Source organism: Falco cherrug, chromosome 12, assembly GCF_023634085.1.
Source record: "Falco cherrug isolate bFalChe1 chromosome 12, bFalChe1.pri, whole genome shotgun sequence".
Classification (NCBI taxonomy): Eukaryota; Metazoa; Chordata; class Aves; order Falconiformes; family Falconidae; genus Falco; species Falco cherrug.
Genome location: NC_073708.1, coordinates 20,185,504 through 20,208,831, shown reverse-complemented (window position 1 = coordinate 20,208,831; position 23,328 = coordinate 20,185,504). Strand labels below are relative to the sequence as shown.

The window sequence follows — 23,328 nt, the reverse complement described above, 5'->3', positions numbered from 1 at the left end:
GCAACAGAGATGAAACCTAGTAAAATAACTGCCACAGAAGAACATAGTAAAGTGTTGATGGCAGCATAAGATGACTACTTAGGTCTGGAAGATCATCTTTTCCTAGGCTCAAAGTAAGTTGCACATAATTTTAGGTGCTCGTATATAAAACAAAGATATTGAATATAGCCCTCATTGTAATTAAAAATACATAATAAAAAAAAAATAATCTACACCAATAGGATCATCAGGAATTCAGCAGAAGCTATTGCTTTCTTCACATTTCTGCATTTCTAGAACAAGCTACTGGATCCTAGCTCAGGGTCTCTTTAAGCTTACCAGGAGCTGGGAAACCAGGTCTTCCTTGACCTGGGGATCACAACCACCCTCACACTCTTCAAACAAGATGCTCAAACAAGATGAAGTTGTTGAGAAAGGCACTCTTCAAACAAGATGAAATTGTACTTTGAGTATAAGAGGACCTAAGAATACTAGAGGTTGTGAAATCAACAGGACCAGTGAGAGACTGATGCAGGATTTCACCTTTGAAATAACAGCTGCTCCTGACTTCCAATCCAAACTGAACTCTGCAGCAGTCCAGCTGCTAAACCCCATTTCAGGACTAAATTAAACTCTCCCTTCAACTGCTGCCTTGTATACAGCAAGGAAAGATCACAGAGCAAATCAAACGTTACACATATAGCAGCTGTACTAGTATGGTTCCTATTAACTTCTCTTCCCTCTACCCCCAAAAAGCCTTCTAATTCCTGGATTCCTCTCAGCTTGTAGGGAATTGTGCTGACACAGGTAAAGGGGCAAATAGCAGCAATCCTTTGCTCTCTTGCATTGATTCTGCCACAGAGAAGCATAAACAAAGCCTTCAAAAGGCCTGATCCAACCTCTCACTAGAAAGCCAACCCCATTCCTCACTAAATACATAAGTAACACATGTCTAAAGGAAAGGTCAAACATCTGTGCACAAGATGTACATAATCCTACACAAAACCACCAATTCATCATCCTCTAGCAGATAATATAGATATTTTACTATTAAAGATTTAATTTCTTAGTTCAGCTAGGAATATACATGAGTTACTTCGAGGTCTTTGGGTAGCTGTAATACAATGAACTCTAAAGTGACAACCCAAGTACAGGGAAGAGCAGTGTTTAGACCAAGCCCACATGATACTGTGGTTAGTATGCCCTATGGAAAATGAAAGTTAAACTCAGTAGTTTGGCAGGGTGAAAATCTTGAGATTTTTATTTTATTTTATTTTTTTACTTCTATACAATAAGGAAAATTCATTTGAACATAGAAAGGCAAAGTAACTCAGAAAAGTGGCTTAATGGTTCTACATGGGTTTGGCCCATCTCAAAGCCTCCAAGATGGGAAATATTTAGCATTCTACCACTCCGAATAATCACCCAGCTTCATGTCCTGGGTCATAAATTTATTAGAAAAGTCCAAGCAAAGGATGGCATTGCAATGGTCTGGGTCCTGGGAAGAAATGCTTCCCGTCACGTGTTAGACCAAGAGCACCTGCATATGAAAAAAGGAAATTGTATTTAGTGAGAGGTAATATATATACAGTCTTGCAGGAATAATCAAATGCTGTCTTTGCCTGTGCTTAGCTAGGAGAGAAAGAATGAGAAATGGTCATATTCTATGTTTCTGCTGTCACAAGAGGTAATGTAGCCAGGCTTCATACACATTTTTCTCTGCTTTTCTTGTGGCATAAAAACAATAGCAACAATAATGAGAACAATTAGAAAAGACTCAGAAAACATGGCAATGGGGCAGGAGAATGAGGGGCCATACAAAATAAATACAGACCAACAAGTCAGACCGCATCAATAATGTAGGTCAGCAACAATGTCTAGGAGTAAGCCTATGTAAGATTTCTGCAATTAAGAAATGAAAATCCTTTGACCTCATGGCATGTCTTTTGAGATGAACATCCCATGGCTACAATTAAAAATATTGTTTGGATTGGTTGACCCTCTTTGTATATATACCCTGGGCTTTTAAAGTATTTGTTCTTTAAGGTGAAAGGAAGAGATCATGATGGTGAAAGAGGTCGGGTTTAGAACTGAACTGAAATGGAAATTGCCACTGGGAAATTTCACTTCACTTTTTTTTTTTTCTTAATTGCTAACTTGACTGTTTAAAAATAAAATAAAAGACTAAAAGATTTACTTCAAGGCCAGATTCATATTGTCTCTTCCCCTCTGTTTATCAACAGATTTCATTTTGGCAATTTGGTTTAATTAAATCAGCCTACATACCTCTTAAGCTTAAACACTTTGGAATATTCAGAATCCAGACATACATCAAATGGCTAGTAGGGCTCTCTCAATAGAGGCTAAATACTCTCACAGCTACTTATAGTCATGCCCTGCTTTTTCCAGCAATACCCACAATCTTTGCAAGACAACCATAAGGAAAGCAGAAGTCACAAGCCACTGTTTAGTGAAAAATAGTAATATGATTTTGGTTTTCTCGGTCTATTGTCCAATGACCTACAGCAATGCCAACAATGTGTGTAGGACTACATCTGTTTGACATAGTGCTATGTGTTTCCTACAGCCTTCCATATAGTTGTACATAAACTACTTTAATAGATTAATTAATTATTTCTGCAGTCAGTATAAATCAACATAGCCTCATTACAGTTAATAGAACTATACTGATTTATGCCAGCATACATTTTAATTAAAAAGTTTACTGAGCCACAGTTTGTTGTGGAGTCATTGTTTAATTTGTTCCCTTTCAGCAAATTTTCTTCCCTATGAAATGCAACAACAGAATGCTTATAGTGAAAAACTAGAAGTGGCATGGACACACCAAGAAAGGATGTACAACACTCACAAAAGATGCAAAATAGTGCTGATCTTCTTCATTTTATAACTAACTTTTTTAATCACACCATATTTCTGTATTCTGTCAACCAAACTAACATCACTAATATTACTTAAGCTTTGAGAGGGGTAGAATTGTGGAGGCCATGGATTTTCTACGATAGTTCTTTTCACCAAAAGCCTCCTCCTCTCTTTTTCATGATTCTGTGAACTAAGAAGATCAGGTTGATGACTGCAAATGTGCAAAAAAGAGAAACATCCGTCCATTAGTCTGGAGGTGACTGGCCTTCCATTGCCTAGCTTCCCATAGCATTTCACTGTGCTGAAGTAATCACATTTTAGTTTTTAGAAAATGCACCTTTAATTATACAGTTATCTTCAAGACCAAGAAAAAAAAAAACAAACGACAGTTTTTCTTGGCTCTCAGAAGACAGCATTTCATGCCCCGATGATTTTTTAAAAGGAATTGAAAAAGTAAGTCTGAATAGTTTAAGAATAAATTACTCCAACATGAAGTGAGCTCTCATTCACCAATACTTACAAATAGCTTAAGCAAAGATAAAATAATGTGTATTGTAATTAATATTTTAATTTGCTAAGAAAAGCTAAATAGTGATTAAACTCCTTCCCCTCCTCCTTCCCCCTGATAATAATGAAGCTAGGCAATTTCAAGAGAAGCAGAGCAGCCAGGAGTTTAATGTCGTTGATTAAGAACATGTTTCCATGGTGGCTATTATGTCCCTCTTTAAAAGAGGAAAACAAAACCAAGCCTTATTTCCTTTTAGAGCTACAGGGTTTCTTCTGCCTTCATAAGACAGACAACAAGAAAATGTTTAGGGATAATTAAAGGCAATTAGGCTCATCAAGGCTCATTTCTGGTCTAGCTCCACTTCTTCTCCCTACAATGCGTGCTAATTGCTGCTTCAACATACCAAGTAGCATGGGTTATTTTTTTTGTACTTCCACAAACAAGACTATTTGGTCATTACCAGCTTTGACAGTGTGAATAAGAGACTCCTGATTAGCTTTTTGTTTGCTTTTGTAAAGATTTATACTACGTGTTGTATTGAATCCAACAATAAAGAATAATAAATTAACACAGAGCAATTGTGTAGTACCTTCTGCTAGAGGACCTCAACGTTCTTTGCAAACATTAATGAATTAATTCTTTCAATAGTTGTGTGTAATAGGTATGATCATCATAATTTGGACTGCTGAACACAGACACAAAGAAGTTGGGGAGCACATTTACTGTTACAGTCAACATGTTATGATGTTGATCTCCTGTTCACACACAATGGGAATATTAGCTTGTTTGCCATAAACATGCCTGCTGTGTAACTTCTTCTGTTGTATCTGGTTTTGATTTTTTGATAGTCAGGGAATTTAAGATATTTAAATGTCTAAACCTCAAAGTGAAGTTTCTAGTGGGAAATTAGTAAGAGGTAGATATTCAGAACTAGATACAAAAATATTCAAGTGCATCCACGTTGGGTGCTGCAGTAGAAGACATTATGTAGTTTAAGTATTGGAAGCAGAAAAGGTTCATTAGCACAACTTTCTGATTATCAATTCCTGACAGAGCAGTTATGACCACCCAAATCCCACAGACCCCTTCATGTAAAAGCACAACCCACCTACCCAACGCTACCACTCTCCAGCCTTGAAAGCAGTTGGGTGCCGGACACATTTGATTTTTCCACCAGAAAGTTTCTTTCTTTACTGCTTGTAAGTCCAGATCACATAAACAAGAAACTTCATGCATGACTTTATTATCTTGAACGTGCTTTTATGATTTGGAATATTTTTGAATGCCAAGGATACCTCTCCTGAACTGAAAGATGGGTAAGATCACTTGCATATACAGCACATAAGAAACTGCAGCTGATGCGTTAATTTCACTTCTTTGTACGGAGCAATTTGTTCAAGTATCAGACATTTGAATAACTGTGAAAGGAAATAGGTGCCAAGCCCCCACCAAAGTCCAGTCTGGAACCATAAATTAGACAGTTGTTCAGTCTTCTCATCTTCTAGGCCTGTCTAGTACATATAATCAAATAGATTAGGCTTCTCACAAAACAAGTGCTCAATTCACCACATGTAAAACCTGGATACAGTTCTCTGCCTTGGAGGGATTCATGCTCACACGTCCAACCTCCCACCTCCCAATTTACAAAGTCACGAGGTATAGAGAAAAAGATACCTAAACCTTGTTTCAAGAGTTTTTGCGTTGATAAATATTTAATAATTAAAAGAAGAGTACTGGTAACCACATGAGCAAAAGCAATAGCTTATCTGCCCTTTGGCACTTAAAATTGATTACAGTCCCATCTCTACCACTGATGGTGGCTAGCACACTGTTTTGAGAGGTAAGTGAATGGCTGAGACCCACAGAAGGTAAGGAGAGAACTCTACCCACTTTGCCGCATGCTGGCTGGCTGCCCCAGCTACACAAAAACCATCTAACAGGGTACCACAATGTTACCCACCATCACACTGTCCTGAGAAGAGATTTAGGATCACAAAATTACAAACACATGACAGCACATGTCATTTCAGGCAGCCTCAATGAGTGAATGGCACAGTAATTTCCTATATCATCTGGATTTGGGTGTTCTTTGAAAACCCATCCAATAAGAAGGATCGTGCTGCTACTTTTTTGTCTTTCACATATCCTACTCACACCAGTTCTGCAGCTTTTAAGTGTCCCGATTCATCATCTGCTCCCAAGTAACTAAGGACACCTAGGATTTTTACTGACATCAGTTTAGCTACACTAATTATGATTTCTCTATGGTCTTGAACAACAACAAAGGAAACAATATGGACATCAGGCATTCTGAAAGTCTTTTAGCTAGTATTTTAAAGCTCATATGGGAATGGATTCTATGCAAGTTTAAATAGACATGGCATTAGCACTTCCTGTAGTGAATTTCTTCAAGTAAAAAGGGTTTATTTGGTGCACAAGTGTATGCTTTATAACAGATAGAGTGTAGAGAAGCAGTTTGGCTGGAAATTTCAAGCAGTAAGCTGTGCTTTTGTGTAGCCACAAAGTAAGGCTGAGAGCCACAATCTCTAGCTCTAAGCACAGCTGTCTCTGCTGCTATTCATCAGGCTTTGCCCAAGGCAAGTAAGAAAGACCATGAAAAATGTCTTGGCTGTGATCAGTCCATTTCTCTCCTGATAATAAAAATGAATGCTCTGTACAAACTTTACTGGCTACACCAAAATCAAGTCATAATTATGTTGCTTTAAATCAGAATGAATTTTGGACCTACTTACACCCAAGACCTTGGCGTACCTTCATTTTTCCAGACAGTTATATCTCCCTAAAGACATTAGTACAACCACACATTGCCTTTTACTGAGAAAAGTGGCACAAACCTTGCTTTGCAGGTTTGAATATGAAAGTGTAGTTTGTTTACAACTCTCAATAAGGTATACTTTGGGATGAAAGCAGAATGTTTTTTTCCCTCCTCAAGTGAACTTTAGTGTATTCTACAGTATTGTGGAAGCAAGAAGCATCCACTCGGATTTTCTTAATAAAAGAAGTATGATTTAATAAAAGCATATGACACATTTGAAACGTTTAGAGATGAGTAAGACAGCATGACCAATGTTATAAATAGAAATACTTCCCTCACTTCTCAAAAGCTGCTCCCATTCTCTACACATGCCCCTCCACACTAACAATATCTTGGTGCAGTTAAAACATTAGTCACAAGGTGCACTATATTATTTTGGTTCCTTGACATTTATAACCAGGAGACACAGAAGGTTTTTTTCAGATTCATAAATCAAATCAACTTTTAAAAAAACAACTTTACAAAAAGACCACTCCAAGTATTTCCACAGTCCTTTTTAGCAGACCTGCTAAGTACCAGTTATCATATCTCACATACAAACTCCCTGAAAAGTCTGATTTATGTCCCTACTCAACCATACGTTGCATACAATATTCTACATTAAAGATAAAAAATTATTTACTTGCTTCAAGTTCTCCTTAACTGAACAGGAGTTTAATACCCTCCTTCTGGTCAGTCCTCACACTGTTCAGCAAAGAAAGCCTGGCTAAACCAGTCTTTCTAGCTTCCCTTTCCTCTAATACATCTGCAAACTTTTGTTTTGTATGGCTGAGGGGTATTTTGAGACCCATAGGTTGCAATATCCTCCTCAGCCACTGCTTTAGACCTCTGTTCCTGAGTACAAGCACATACCTCACTGTTTGATTAGCCTTTCAGATAAGCAGCCACTGCTCTGGACTCACACACATAATGCTGTGCAGTAGGTGGGAAGGAGGCATCTTCAAAAAGGGCTTTAGAGCAGTTTACAACAGAGATGCACTTAATGCAGGAAGGCAGAGAATTAAACAGCTTTTGTTATTTGCTAGTCACAGGGACCAGATCCAGTCCAACAGTACTTCAAATCAGTTACCATGGTCTTCCTACATACTCAAAAAGCCAGAAATCCTTTTGACATTTAGGAATGGAATCCATGCTGCTTTTTATCTAAGACTCCCTGAATCCTGAATGGTGAAAGGCACTGTGGAATTTCTGCCATGTAAAAGCTCACATGGTTTTCCCCCACTAAAGCGGTAGGATACTGGCAGACTTGTACAGCAGATTAGAGTTAGTCATCAGTTCAGAAAACAGTTCACTTGGAGTTTTAAAAGAAGTGTTCTGACTTTTTTTTTTTACTGTTTACTGGATATGCTTCTGAGCTCTGGCTAGCTCACCAATTACTTTCCATTGTTTTTGAGGTGGTTTTCTGATGATGACAGCTTGAGAAGTCCTTCCACTACTCTGACAGCTGATTAAGTGGCATTTTAATTTTCAGACAAATAATCAAGGGTCCCATGATTTTTCTGCTATACAGAAATTCATTTAATGTTCAGATATTTGTCTTATCCTGTGAAATCTGCTACTGCACAAGGTAAGGACAGACAAGCATTGTGCTAGTAAACCCGTTTTTAAGGTAAGAGCTAGAACATTATTTCTAGAAAAGGTTTTTCTGTTTTGGTCCATTTCTTTGAGATACTGGATGTTAAAAGGTTAGGCCTTTACTACCCTCTATGGCATCTTATTGATATTTCAGACACAAACATACCATAGTTAAAACATCACCTCTGAAAAGTAGTTTTGGCTGGTGAGGTACTGCATAAGGATTCAGTCCTTTCCAGTGATGTTCAAATGTCCTGTTACATTTTTCAGTTTTAACCAAAGAACTATTGATTTTAAACTACAGTGTCATGGATTATATTACTGAAAACAAGTTAGGTAGAAACTTCCTTTAATAATTAAACAGAGCTGAAAAGAGAGCTCAGTTCTTTGATTACCTGTGACTTTGCATTCTGCTTCAGCTTTGATCTGGACAAGCAGGTAGATAAATGGTTTACATAGAAAGTCACACAACTTCATTCACTTAACACTGGGAGGTTGTGCTACATATACGTGTGCACACACACACATATACCAGGCATTTACCTGATGTTCACATTCCAGGCTTTTAACTGAATCCAATGCAAGTCTGGAGTGCTCTTTAGCTCATATAATAAAAGCAACCTAGGGTAAAATTTTCAGAGCCTACCTTTAGTACTCCATCCACTTCTAAGCTTCCTTTATCTACTATACTTTTGATCAGGGACAATGGATATTTTCAAAGGCCTCAGCTGAGACGATTCCAAGGTTTTTCGTCTCCTGAGAACACGAAGTCCATTAGCAGAATCCCTGTTCTCATGTACTCCCTTGAAGCTGATCTTTTCAGCCTTTACCTACAGCAAGCATCAGCCACAAGTTATTATGAAATAACACGCTCATGTTTTCTAATATTAAACTTGCTGGGTCTTAACTGCTTTCAACTCTATTACATTGAAAAATTAAAAAAAAAAAAGTTTCCCTTCTAATCCCCCAAAAGTGATATTATAGACACACGGAAGATGGAGGTGGCATGTTTCCAGTTGGAACTGTTCAAATACTACAAAAAAAAAAAAAAAAAAAAAAAAGAAAAAAATATGGGGCAACAGGGTCTTGAAAGATCTAGAATTTAAATAAATGAAGCACAGCTAAATTACTAATTGCAATCAGTTTAACTAGTCTTTCCTCCCCAGTCAAAGGGAAAGGTAATTTCAGCATCCCAAACATGCTTTTATATCCCCATCCCTTCAGCCGGTATCATACCTCCAGCTATGCATTCAGCATCACCCCCATGTTGACTGTAAACATCATGTCATTTTATTCCATTACTTTGACATGAGCTTCCCATGGGAGTTTATGATGAGGCATTTTCAAGACAACCTGTTGGAAAGCATCACGAGGACCTAGTATTCTAAACATTCTTCCCTTCCTTACCTTTCTTAAGAGTCCAAGTCAGGTTTATTTTTAATGATCTATATATTAGATTTTCTGCAAGGAGAAGTCTATAGCTGTCTCATACTTTTCACAATACAGACACATCCAGTACAATTTGGACTGTGCACAATTGGTATTATTTTTAAAAAACAAACAAACAAAAAAAAACCCTACACCCCCCCCCCCCAACAAACATTTTACAGCCAGTTTCTCAAAAACAATTCTTTACATAAATATGACCTTAGTACTTATGAGGACTTGGGGTTTTATGCCTTTTAAAAAACATATCAAATGGACAAGTAACATTTTCATGCTGTAATAAAAGGTATGCATCCCCATTTTATTTAAAAAGAATAGGTGTTTTAGAATAAAGGCTACAGAACATCTGGTACCTATCACAGACATCACCGTTACTGTGAAACAAAGCACATACTTATATATCACTGGATGGAGGCAGTACAAAAAGGGCAAAAATTACACTACCTGTGAAAAAGGAATAGTCAGTGCTTCAGATTTCTACTTCCAGCTCTCAAGTATGACACTTCCATTTTTTATAGTATATGTTTTACCACACATTTCTTACATTACAAATGAATCCATTCTAGGGTTGCAGAGGCTGGGTACAATATGACTAGATACATGGCAATACAGCAGGAGTGATTTACAGCATGTCATTTGTGTGAAACAAATTGGCACCTAACCTGCAGTATCTATGTTTGTATCTGGTTGAAGGAGATAACGCTGTTTGTGAAGTACATCACATTTGTTATCTTGCTATAACACGGATTTCCCTTGAAATGACTTGCCTTTGTATCACTTGTGAATAGATGGAAGAAACTTAGTAATCCGTGCTTTCATATGAAGAAAGGAAATGGATGTCCTTACACTAAGATCTCCAATTTAATTCCTAACATACACACAATTTCAACTTAACTTCACCTAGCGAAACAACTCTGACTTGTCATATACAAAAGCAGTTCTTGAAGAGATCCATAACGTTTTTTTTTAATTTATCCTTGATTAAAATCCAGCTTATGATCCATGATTAGAAACCTGAGTGCTAAAATCACTCATATGACTTCAATTGCAATTATTACTCTATTGCATATGAGTAATTACTCACGAGTGGGAGAAATGTCTATAAGCATTTCATTTAACCTGAAACTTTTCTCCTCAGACTCTTTCAGCTGAAGCTTCTAACTCAGTTACATGCTGAACTTCTATTCTACCTGTCCTGTTCTTCCTTGACATTTTTATTCTTGTTCTTATTAAGTAAACTGACTTCAAGATACAGTTAAGAAAATTAACATTGCAACCTGGAGAAGGTGATTAAAGTTGTTAAAACATAAACTCTCTTATGTAAAACTTTTCCCCCACTTCAATTTCATGTCAATAAAGGAAAAAAAAAAAAAAGAGGGCCAGAAATGCCAAATTTTATACCAAGAAAATAAAATTAACTGAAGCCAGCTGGCAAGACTTGGAATTTAGATTTTCTCCCAGTTTATTTTGTGGGGTTTTTTTATTATTATTTATCTTAAGATGGAGTTTATCAGTCAAAATTTTTAGGTCACTATCCATGGAAAACAGGAATGGAAAAAGAAAGGCAAAAAAGAAAAGTGAGGGAAGGCTTGAAACTGCACAAAGGCACCTCAGTAGAAAGCAACCTACTGTACTTCACCGTGATTTGAAAATGCCAGCTGCAGAGCCCAGATATTTTGGTTTATTTGTTTTTTGAACTAATAAAGAAGGCTAATGTAATCCTGGGCTGCCTTTGGTGAAGCAGCACCAGCAGGTCGAGAGGGAAGATCCTAACCCTCAACTCAGTACCCGTGAGGTAGCACCTGGAGCACTGTGTCCAGTTCTGAGAATCCCAGTATGAGACATGGACATACTGCAGAGAAGGGCCAGGAAGGTAATTAAGGAACTAGAGCAACTCTCTTACAAGAAAAGGCTGAGAGCTGGGACTGTTCACCCTGGAGAAGGCTCTAGGGGGTTCTCATCAATATGAGAAGTACCTGAAGCGAGAGTGCACAGAAGATGAAGCCAGGCTTTTTCCAGTAGTGCCCAGTGATGGGACAAGAGGTAATGGGCACAAACTGCAATGCAAACATCAGGAAATGCTTTTTTACTGAGAGAGTGACTGAGCACTTCCACAGGGAGGTTGTAGAGTCTCCCTCCTTGGAGATATTCAAAAGCTGTCTGGACATGGTGCTGGACAACTGGCCCTAGATATCCCTGCTTGAGTATGTGGGTTGGACAAGATGACACCCAGGGGTCCCTTCCAACCTCAATCGTTCTGCGATTCTGTGATCTTTCTGATCTGATCTCCCAACTTTTCAAATAGCCCCTGCTACGCCTTCTCCTGGCTGACCCATACAGTGGCAATCCTAGGCACGTGTGGCGCTTGGCATTCCCACCTCTGCTTATAAGGTATTGCTGGAGGTATTGCCATGTACTGTCTTGGTGAACAAAGTATTATCTCATTCTTTCCATTTCCATTCTTTTTCTTTGCAGCCTTTTTGACATCTGTTCACTCTTGCCTTGGCATATCTCTGACAGTTGGCAACAGTAACTTTTGTTAAAGATGGGTGCTTCTGCATCTTTACAGAAAAGTTTACATAAATTAAATGGGAACTACCATTTATCTAGAAAAGTTAGTTCAAAGATCCTAAGTTTGTATTCCCAGCATTTGGAAGTGGGAGTCCAATAAATGTGTACAGGCCACAGATCACAGGTAAAATTCTCATTCAGGTAACTGGGGGAATCTGGTTTTAGAGGATGGGTACAAGCACATCAGCTGAGCATTTGCACATACCCGTGATTAGTCAGGAAAACTATTTAAATTTGCTGTCACAAACAGAAGATTTGCAACATAAGTGAGCACACAGAGTTCTGGCCATATCATGCATAATTAAAAAACATTGGCCAAAGGTTTCTTCCCTAATGAATTTTCCCTAAGAAGGAACAGTCTTAGAACCTCTGTTAGAAATGCCTGGAAGCATTATCATTAAAAATCAAACCAAAACAAAATGGATTTTTATTTTAACTGCATTTTTTTCTTTCAGTATAGAAAGTATAGGCACAGCTAGTGTACTTCTTTTCTTGCTGTCTTTACTGCAAAGCTTTCCCAGGATGCTCTATCTAGTCAGACCCCATTAAAATCATCAGCAAATAGAAATGTCTTTAACGTAGATTTAAAACCACAGCCTGATCCAGTATTTAAGATCTTGGCCAGGAATTTGTTCCACAGTCACCATCCGTAATGACTGAGAGGTCAGAGGCTACTTTGCTACTCACAAGTGGAAATGGAATAGCAAATGTACTGGAGTTCACTTGCTGCCAGTTGTAAGGCCAAGGTTTGTTTTGCAGTAGGGCATGGAAGATTAAAATAACACAGGAAACTTGGCTAGAGGATAGGTCCAAGTGGACCTTGAAGGAAGTAATTACTTTGTACTACTGTACTCCCTCTTCCTCCCTCTGCTCCTTCACTTCTTTATGTGCTTAATTGTAAATTACCCTCCACTCCTTCTATCACTGTTTTAGTTTTCCCTTGTACCAGTGAAGCGATACAAAAGTGCTGGTACTAAATTCCTGCTGTAAAACCAGTGCCAATACTTAGTGTCTATGAGCTCCAGAGCACTTTGAGTACTGGAGCTAGCGTCATTACAAAGCTTGTTAATGTAAAATCTTCTTTGTGTTACATTTTTGCAATACATTTTACAGAAATCTACCCCAGGGAGCCAAGGGGCAGTTGCTTCTTTATTACATTTTAGAAGAGACACATTATTAGCGTTCCAGTCTATATATTATGAAATTAAGTGGATACCCTTGGGGTTAATTCCTTGTTGTAATTGTAATGAAAAGAAACAATTTCTAACCCTCCATTTAAGATCTATAACTATTAAAATCCACTAGTCTTAGTGACTCCTGGGGCCAGTGAAGTACTTCAGTGTATATGAAAAAGGGCACTCCTACAGTGTCCAATATCAGTAATTTATAAAAATAACAGCCTCCAAGTGGGAAAACTAACAAATGAGTTGCCATTGAGCCCCTCCCTGCTGTTTACCATTGCACGCTGGATTCATCAACTACGTAAAATTATATGAATATCGAAATTATGAAGCTGGGTTCCAAGATTATATTTTGCCTAGAGTAGGAAAGGTAGAGCAGGAATCACGCAATACAATGATTAAATACAAGGAAAAATCACACAATACATCCACAGAGAATCCTCTTAGGAACAAAAGTTAAAAAGCAACATTTTTTTTTCAGATTATTCTCTCTCATAAACAATCCCACTTGCTTCAACACGTTTTAACTGATAAAAACCACCTGGTTTTAAATAATAAAAACTTAACCATCTATTTCAAAAACATTCACTTCCCTCTGAATATGCTTAATTTGTTCAGTTTGGGAGATGTACAGTAGTAACAATGCCATTGCCTATATGCAATGTCTTCATGGTGTACATGGCTGTACGTTTCTTGAGAATTCCTGCTCACTAGTGTTCTCCTACTGACTTTAATATGGCCAGCTTTTACGTCATCATACGTGGCAGGTTTCACCATCTTTCCTATATGCTTATACCCCTTTTCAATTTTCATAATGCTTAAAAGAGAGAGAAATATTTTCATAAATGAGGTGAGAAAAAACGGATTTTAAAACCACAGTAGTTAAAGGGAGATGCAGAAATACTGCACTACAGGAACCTGTTATTAAATCATTTTAATGGACTGACTAGGTTTCAATTTGACAGCAAACCTTTAGCATGTAATTCAGTTTGTTAGTCGCAAAATAATATGTACATCATCAGATAGAGTCTTCCAATTTAATATGCTTATTAAGGTCATTGTTTCTATTAAGCTAAAAATTCTGTAAGTGCATTATTGTCTAACACAGCATAAATTCCCATTTTGTATGCATGCATGCTGAATGGACATACTAATTTAATAGCAGGAGAGTTTTCTAGGACTTTGTTAGAGTTGTCTTGTCAAAAAGACTATGCCTTTAAGATTACAGGAATGGTCTGTCCTTTTGACAAAGGTACTTGTTTAGCTGTGGTTGACATAGTTTTAATACTACAAGATACTATAGAGATTTATCTCTCTCCTTTTATACAGCATAGTATAAACTCCTTAGGAGGAAGGAAAAGAGTCTTATCAGACATGGAAGAAAGAGCTGTTGTTTTCAAAAATACCATTCTACCAGCTCATAAAATATAAGTTGCTGTGTACAGAGGAGTTTAGACTGTATTGGTTATCTTTAAGAGAAAGAAGGAATGAGGCATCATTTTATAAGTCACTGATCAGAAAAAATGGGTTTATTTTTCTATGTATTTATTTTAAATTCATGTAATGTCACCTGGTACTATTGGCAAGCCATACTGGAGAACGTCCTTATTTCTCCAGTGTTTACAAACCATTTACAAATCTGATCATTCACAGCTTGTGCATTCTCTAGTCATTGTGCCAACCAGTGAAACCAGCACCACCATCTCAGAGTGGTGTCTAAGTGAGACTTAAATTACCAGATGGAAAGGACAGAGACCTGTTACTCTTTCCTGCTTTCAAAGGATTGCAGAAAGTTGTAATACAATAATTGCAATAGAAGGTGAAATTGGAAGGCTGATAAGGAACAACAAATACTTTCATTTTTATTATTGGCACTGCTTAATGTACTGAATACATTGGTCTTTAGCAATTGATGATTATTAGTACTTACATAAAATGAGCAGGTGGCCTCCATCTCAATGGACAGATGTTAGCATCACATCTAATGAAGCTAAACAGAACCACTGTCAATAGAAGGCTGTAAGTTTAACACTTTTCATAATCATTACATCCCTTTTAATAAATCAAGAGCTGTTCAGAAAATACATGGCTATGCCTAGGAAGTGGAACACTTTCTAACATTGATTATGCAGATGGTAGAAAGGGCTGCATTTCTCAAGGCCAGTTGCTAATTATCCTATATCAAATACGGATAGGATGACTGCTGGGCAAATAACTGAGCAGAATGCTGATACTGGGAACCTTGGCAAGAATTGGAAATCATTAAAAAATTAAACAGGAACGTCTGACCTTTGAACTTCTGATTGTTTCTTCCTTATGTCTTCATAGAAATAGTTTATTCAACTCTGTCTATCTGCAAGTCCCTGCAATTTCATTGCCGATCATGTGCTGAAGGGAGCTTTCCTGAAGTGGGACAGAACAACACACTGATAAGGCTGGGGTGCTTGGAAACTACTGACTTAATTTGCAATAAGAACCATATTATTCTAGCATCATAAATAATACACAGAATTTCAGCATTAAAATGCTACCAATAAAACCATGTAAGTGCTGAGAATGGGTCCTTATTATATGTGAGGGTGCATGCATAGGGTGAACATTAACTCTGTTTAACAGACAAAGATCATATAATACCCTTGAGATGCTGAGTCTGTGAATTATGCCTATTTACTGTGATAGTTGTAGTAGGGGTTTTATTTGTATTGTATACTGCATTTAGTAAAGGCAAAATTCATGTTAGGAAGTTGAAATTAAACATAAAACACAGCACAGATGCTAACATCAGATTACAACTTGAATAATTGCAGTACAAGTGCCTAAAAATTTCTTGTAATTTCCATTCCATAATGTGCCCTTAACTTTTTTCTTACTCATATCCCTTACTTCTGCAAATATAAACATCACTACATTTTTGAAAGAATTTATTCACCATATGTGTCTTTGCCAGCTCTGAATAGCAAATGTATGAATATATATAATTATCAGTGTTGCTTGTCTAATACTGAACTGTAACCTGATAAAAGAATTCAGAGCAAAGAGCAATACTGGAACATTGTAAAAAGGTAGAGACATGCTTATGTTTAGTTATTATTTACAAAATAATGACCAAAAGTAAGAATTTGCTTGTTATATTAAAAAAAAAAAATATTCAAACAACAAAACCCAACCAAACAACACAAAAGAAAGATTCAGCTTAAATGTCTTTTGTTCAATTCTAAAATTTCCCATCTTAGCTAATCGTGTAATCTCTTTTGAATATATACCTAACATAAGATAGCTGTATTTTGCAGACTGTATTTTGTGGAAGAGGTAAAAGTAACAAGGTAGAACCCTGTCTCTCTAAATATGCACTGTTAAACCATAAAGATGAGAAACACTGCAGTGCTCTTGGCTTGTGATGGAAGTTGGTAAAATGTTTGTATATAGTGAAACCCCCAATAAAATACCCAGCATTGGTTGATTCAGTGAAAATCAGCATAATTTTTTTCCAATGAAGTGAAAATATTTGCGTCCTTGAATAAATGGACAAATCATATGCATATAATTTGCTGTCACATCCTAACTATGAAGCCACAGACATAAGGCAGAAAGTAAGAACAAATATCACTCCAGAACCTAACTTGTTTCAGCATTCACCTGGAAGAAGGGAATTCTGGCTTCCAGTTTCTGCATCCAATTAAAATTTGGAATATCTCCATCCTAAATACTTCCTAGCCACCAGGGGATGAGGATTCAATCATCAAGCACAGACAGAAACTGAAGCCAGGACTCCCACATTCCCGATGGACTCCCCGCACCACTGCGCCTTCAGATAAGATCGGGCACTTGTGAGATGCGTGCAAGCCCAAAGGGCAGACTGGGATTGCCTTTGATGCTTTTGGGAAAAGAAGGGGGAAAAAAAAGGCCTAGCATTGTAGGCCAATGCATACAATAATACTATTTAAAGTTATATCTAAAATATTGAATCCAGCCAAGCAGCTCAGAGGTAATTTGCCCATAGGTCCTGCAGGTTAGCACCATCATGGCATGCCAGGTTTGAAGATAAACTATCAAACACTACAGCTGAATTTGCTCTAGAAGGACTATCTCTCCTTACTTTCTGATGAGCATTTTTCAAAATGTGACTGCCCCAGCTGGGAGAACTCAGATCTGGAGGAATCACACACCATTCATGCTGGATGAGAGTTTTAAATGGGCAAAAGGGGCAACTCTGCAACGCAAGGAGCTTTTGCGTCTCTTTAATATCACATAGTTTCCATTGTGATTAACATGCTACTTGCTTAATCCATGAAGGATTTTATTAAAAAAAAACCACAAAACAACACACAAATGAATAACCTGTTACTTCCTCACTGACGAGGAAACGGTTCTTCAGTGTGGTAGATATTGGAGCCATTTACAATCCAGGGACTGCAAGTCAAAGAACTAGTATGTTAGACAAGCACTGCCTACAACCACCTCATTCAAGTGCATGAGAAATTGCCTCTCTTCATACATTCTGCTTGGAAAGTGTAACGGTCTGAACTGCTTTGTTCTCCACATATATTAAAAGCAGATTCATCACCGAGTTAAAGAAAATAACCAAGTACTGTCTCCACAGACTTTTAAATAACAGTTCCTCCCCTTTTACTCCTGGCATTGCTACAGATGAAAAACAGAATATTGGATGCTTGCTACAGATACTTGGGCTGTTCCATTTGCAAAGAAAATTTGCGTTCTTTTAAAGAAACACGTCATAATTACAGTAAAAAATATACCACTACTGAAGTTTCGTTTTAATTGCTGGATAAAGTCATGGATCTGGCCTGGTTTTGTTTTCGTTTTTACATTGGCACTGTGGAAGTTTCTTATTTATACCCTGTAAGAAGCAACTAATAAACCTGTCTCTGATCAAGTTTGTTAATTTCAAATCTGAAACTTAAAACAATTAATTATGCTGTTAGGGAAACATTCTAAAAAAATAAATCAGAAACGTTTAACCATATGTAAAAGTAGCATTCAATTGTAAATTATAAGAGGGGTCACATAAGCTTTACCAGAAGCTTCATACTCCACACAGACTTGTTTCAGTGACACTTAGAAGTTAAATGCAGAATATCTATCAGATTTTCTTCCTGTCCAAAGCCTGGCACTTCTATCTTAAACAAATGTATTCAGCACTCTTCTTTCAGGCCAGTTATGGATTGAATCATTCATTAACTCTGGAAGCCTTCTTCAGGTATCCTGAAAAACCCTTTTAGAATTCTACTGATTTCTAATTAGATTACTAATGACTACAGTTTTGAGTTACTATCACTTTATTTACTGGAAATATTTTTTTTTTCCCTAGCATATACAGTATTTTGACTATTCTGTCAGGAGTTTTCGATAGCAGTAAGTGCCAAGTTCTGAACTCAGAGTTCTCAAGAAATGGAATTAAAAACAGCTCAATACCCACCCACGCCCCCGCCCAAAAAGAAAAAAACAACAAACCAACACCAAGAAAAACCAAAACCAAACCAAGACCAAACCAAACAGGAGAAACAAGTATTTTCCTGGAATCACTCACTGGACAATACGCTCCCACTTGCAAATAAAAGTTTTGGTACAAAACAAAGAGTTTCATTAAATTGAACAGGAACACAACATTAGTTTGGGAAAGCAAGCACAGCAACAGAGCATGAAACCATTTAAAAGGTAAATAAAACATACCCCCAAACAGAATGTAGAACAAGTGATTGTTGGTAGTGCCCCAAACACATTTGGACAGGCTCCTCTCCAGGCTGCAGGAGAAAGCACTACTGCACTTCTTGTCACCTCTACTGCCTGCTCAGATCTCTCCTGCTGGGTGATCTCTCTAGCTGAAATATCACCTCTGAGTGGAGTACGCCTGGCCTCAGCGCTTCTATAGGTACTGAGAGGGACGTTTGTGGTGCTGAGTAGGTGTCCTCTAGGGCACTCCCTGCTGCAGCTGCGAAGTAAGTCCAGGTGCTCACCCGATCTGTTACTGTTGGGGAAAGGGAGTTCTCAGGACAGCTCGTTTAGATCCTGAAGGCTGCAAACTTCTTACTACCTCCCACCATCCTGACAAGTCTCTCTCTTCATTCTTGTCCTTATACTTTGGAGGAAGCTTAACAGAACACTAAGAGTCCAGTCTACTCAAGGTACATTTCTGCAATTAGGCAAAGGCTCTGAACTCTTGTATACATCTATAGTGCATCCTCTGGGCCGAGCATGGTAAAGTTGCAGTACAGCGCATGCTTCCATTCATTACTCAGAAAAATAACATACCAAAAGCCCGACAGTCAAAATTCAAATGGATGTTTTCACTGTCACAGGGCTTGTTATTTGATTTATTTGTTCTGTCTCTTGCAGTTCATCTCTACATGAACAGATTTTCAGCTATGATCTACACACAGTAAACTACTTCAAATAACCATTGCAATTAAACTTAACCACATTTTCCTTTAAAGCTGATTTAGATTGCATTGTGATCATTTTGGATAAACTTTTTATAGTATTACACTGATGCCTCATATATATTTACCACTTCATTTTGTGCATGTAGGTACCTTTCAAGAGTTTTTCCTTCGTGACTTCTCATCTTGTGGCTATTTTCTTAAGAAAATGTAACTCCAGGCATATTTGTATCAAGAAATACAAGAATAGGGTTATGAGTAAAAACGTATAATGCAGTTGGAAAAATATAACTTCTAATCATCCAGTAGGATATTACTTTGAGAACATTGAGTTAATAAAACATGCAAAACCAAAATAGATATTGTTCATTTCTTAATATTTATTTTCATTCCAAAGTCTTGTATTGGCCACTCTATATATAGAGTTTTGTTACATATAACAGAGGGTGTTAAAAGTCTTCTCTAGCTTCGTATTATATGAGTCTATTTAAGAGAGGCTTGTAGTTTTCAGGGTAAGATCACAGATATCCATAACAAAATACACTGAAAACATACTCCAATTCCTTTATTTCTGCCTCAGAAACAGACTGAGGGTTAAATATTGCAGACCACAATATCAATACCAAGATTTTTGAAAGAAGCAGCACAGCATTTCTGCCACTCTCCCCATGTGGGTAACAATGAGACACCAGAAAGTTTGGCACATAGCTCATCTTTTACTGTACTAAATAAAGTCAGATCACATTTCCTACAAAAAGAGGATGACAAGGACAAAAGAAGAGCTGAATATTTTTAAAGTTCCAAAGACTGTGAAACCGTATTTGTTGGAGGTGGCTTCATTCTTGTTGTCCCATTCCTTTCCATAGATTTTTTGATAGCTCAGAAAAAAATAAAGTTTCCAAATATAGGCCAGAACATCTGTGGCCCAGATAAGGAAAGTGATAAACAGTCCCATGATAAATGATATCTTGGGGAAGGATACCAGATTATCTTGATGAGTACTAAAGAATTTCCATGTGGAGAACAAACACTATCAGAAAAAAGGAAGATATGGTAAAATTAAAAACATTTCAGGGACATGAGGCAAAAGGGGAAGATGAGGAAATGGAACAGTTGTCTTTGAAACTGCACTGAAAGTGATTCTTTCCATGTTAATCTTTTTCAACCAGGGTGTCTGTAGCTTTTATGGAAACCTTCACTATTTGCATTGGACTATGAAAATATTTCAGCTAAGATGGATCACAAGTGTTTTCTTCCATTTGAATCCTGATATTCTGTGGATGAAACTGAACATTTGCAAGAACTATTAGAAGTGCTTCCCTCCTTTCAGAAAGTCTCACCTTCAGTAATGTTTTTTTCTTCCCCATCATTGCTAACTGCAGTAATGCCTATTTTTTTCCACTTTTTAAATGGAAAGTTTAAAGGAAAATAGTTTCAGAAAAACAAAATTTCCATCATATGAACAGTTAATTTAGAATTGCATGGCAGTCACTTTACTGTCCTCACAATGCATAATTCCCATTTAGAAAAGCCTTAACCCTAGAGTTATAGTAGAAGAAGCGGTGCTTACTTTAGTATTTTTCTTCCTTAATCCAAGATAAACCTCTATAATTAGAATTGACTGCTTTTTAAAGGAACAGAAATGGCAAGTGGCTCTATCTTAAATTAAAAGATCTATTACCTTTGGTCTTCTAATTCTTCTCAGCAATGTGTTGTCTCAGGAGTCACTTCCTCATCCTTATGAAAAATAACTTACTGCAGGTGTAGAGGGAAAAACACATCACTGGAGTTATGTACTAAGTGACTGCATAAGGAAGATATATACAAGTTTAGAGCAATGGAAAATAATTGCCAAGTATGTCATGTATGAACAATTTATTAAAAATTTTCCATAGCATAAGCTATTCGTCAAGTAAGACATTTATATTGAAGGCTACATTTTCATTCCCTCATGCAAATGGGACACAGGAAAGTAAAAAGTAGAGGGACTCACCATTTCTTCTTTCATGCGTTAAAGGCCTAAAAGCTTAGTGGCACTTCTGGTACACAACAGCTTTGCACAGCCATACCCCAGAAACCCTCATGGCCAGCAGTAAAAAGGGGTATGCCCTGCCAGGATGTCATGACATATATTTTCACCTGTTCATTCTTTTTGCTCCCAGGATTTTCTTTTTTCCTGTGTCCTATAAGCTTCTCTTTTGAACTTCTCTGTGTTAGTGCCCCTTTCTGTCCTGCTCTTTACATGGCTGTGGCTTTAAACCTGGACCTTAATGATCCTCTGATTTTGTACTCTCATCAGTCTTTCTTTTCCTAGACAGACAAGCAGCAGATGTCCTAAGATCTTCCAGATGATCTGAGATTTTCAAGACCTGTTGTACCCTGGAATTAGCGAACACTGTATTGCAGCATGTACAGCAATAACAATGCTGGAAGCTATCTGTTGGCTGATGCTTTGCTTACAAAGTCATTTATGTAGCAGTAACCAATATAATTTGTCTAACTACTTGCAACATTAGGTGGATGGTATGTACCTCATATTAAAAAGACTTGGATCCAAACAAGTCCAACTTTCTTGCACCCAAGATTAAAAAAAAAAAAAAAATACAGAAAAAACCCCAACCAAACAAACCAGAAAAAAAAAAAAAAAAAAAAAAAAAAGAGTACCTCATTAAACACTGCCCAAAAGCAAAAGCAATTCTCTCACTGGTCCCTCCTTCAAATTAGTAATACTGACAACTATTTAATCTGGGTAATGCAATACATTCTATATTTCAATGCCTTCTGGTTTTCAGACCTGTATATATTGCCCTTTAAAACTAACTACACTGTGCAAGCACACACTAGCATTTGCTGCAGGGATTTTAGAAGTCACCAACAGGCCAGGTAGCTTATGGTTGCTCAATACAAGCTATTTTGACTCTCCTGGCTAATTCTACTTATTTCAGCATAGCTGTGCCAACAGTGGATCTGAGCCCTCTATCTAAATTTAATATGCTCATTACACCCAAAGAGTATTGCAAATAAATAGGCAATCAAGTAGCTAGAAGGACAGAAAAGAGGGATATGGTGTATAATAGGTAACCTTAGAGAAGACAATCAGAGCACTGATTCCTTTCCTTCCAAACAGCAGACAATAATAGTTCAAACTAATCATGATTAAAATTTTCCTTTTTACATTTAATTGATACTCTGGAGACTTTATTCAGCTCACTCTAAATCAGTCCCTTGGTAAGTGCCTTCACCGATAACTGGATCAACCTGCAGGTAAGAGCTGGATTGGGATCTGTAGAGCATAAAGCCGTCTGCTTTATACAGCAGTGAAAGCTGCTCCAATATATACACAGTGTAAGCAATTGTCAAGAAAGGCTTCAGATGCCCTAACAATATATTTTACCTTGAACTGGTCAAACAAGCTCAATGTTTACCCAGTTCTTGGCTTCTTCACTCCTGCTACACTGAGACTGACATTTGTCAAAAGGATATCTTTCCCCAGGGAATGAAGTTAAGAACAATTCAGCTTACAACCTCTAGGCTAAAAAGGACTTTTCAGGTAGTGTTTCCAGTGAGGACTGACTGGGATGTCTCTTTACCTGGAGTACACAAATCACTTCTACACTCCTATGGACTCCTGCCACACGTCTGACATGTTCTAGTTAGTACCAAATAATATTCTATCTATTCAGAAAATTTCAATAGACATTGCTATTTAAAAGACCTTCCAAAGCCATAGAAGAATGTGTCTGTGGGTGAAAGGAGAATGTTATCTCAATATGGTTTCTAAATCTGTAAGTTTTTCTGAGGAATGGAGTGTTGAAATCTGATTGCTGAGGCTGTGCAACAAGAATGAAAGCTAAAGAGAAAGATTAAAGGTGTTTAAAGTTCAGATATATCTTTACTATCTTTCTCAGCACATTGACATAGGGATTAAATACAGTTTCTCAGGAAAAAAAAGTA

At 37.3% G+C, this 23,328-nt stretch overlaps 1 long non-coding RNA gene across 1 annotated transcript; it reads right to left on the bottom strand.

The window, feature by feature from the left end:
- Positions 1-1,260: 1,260 nt before the first annotated feature.
- Positions 1,261-21,943, bottom strand: LOC114015387 (uncharacterized). The gene is made up of 3 exons (XR_003559286.2): positions 21,056-21,943; positions 15,266-15,379; positions 1,261-1,519 (listed from the first exon to the last, which is right to left on the bottom strand). It is a non-coding gene; the product is annotated as an uncharacterized LOC114015387 (long non-coding RNA).
- Positions 21,944-23,328: the final 1,385 nt, after the last annotated feature.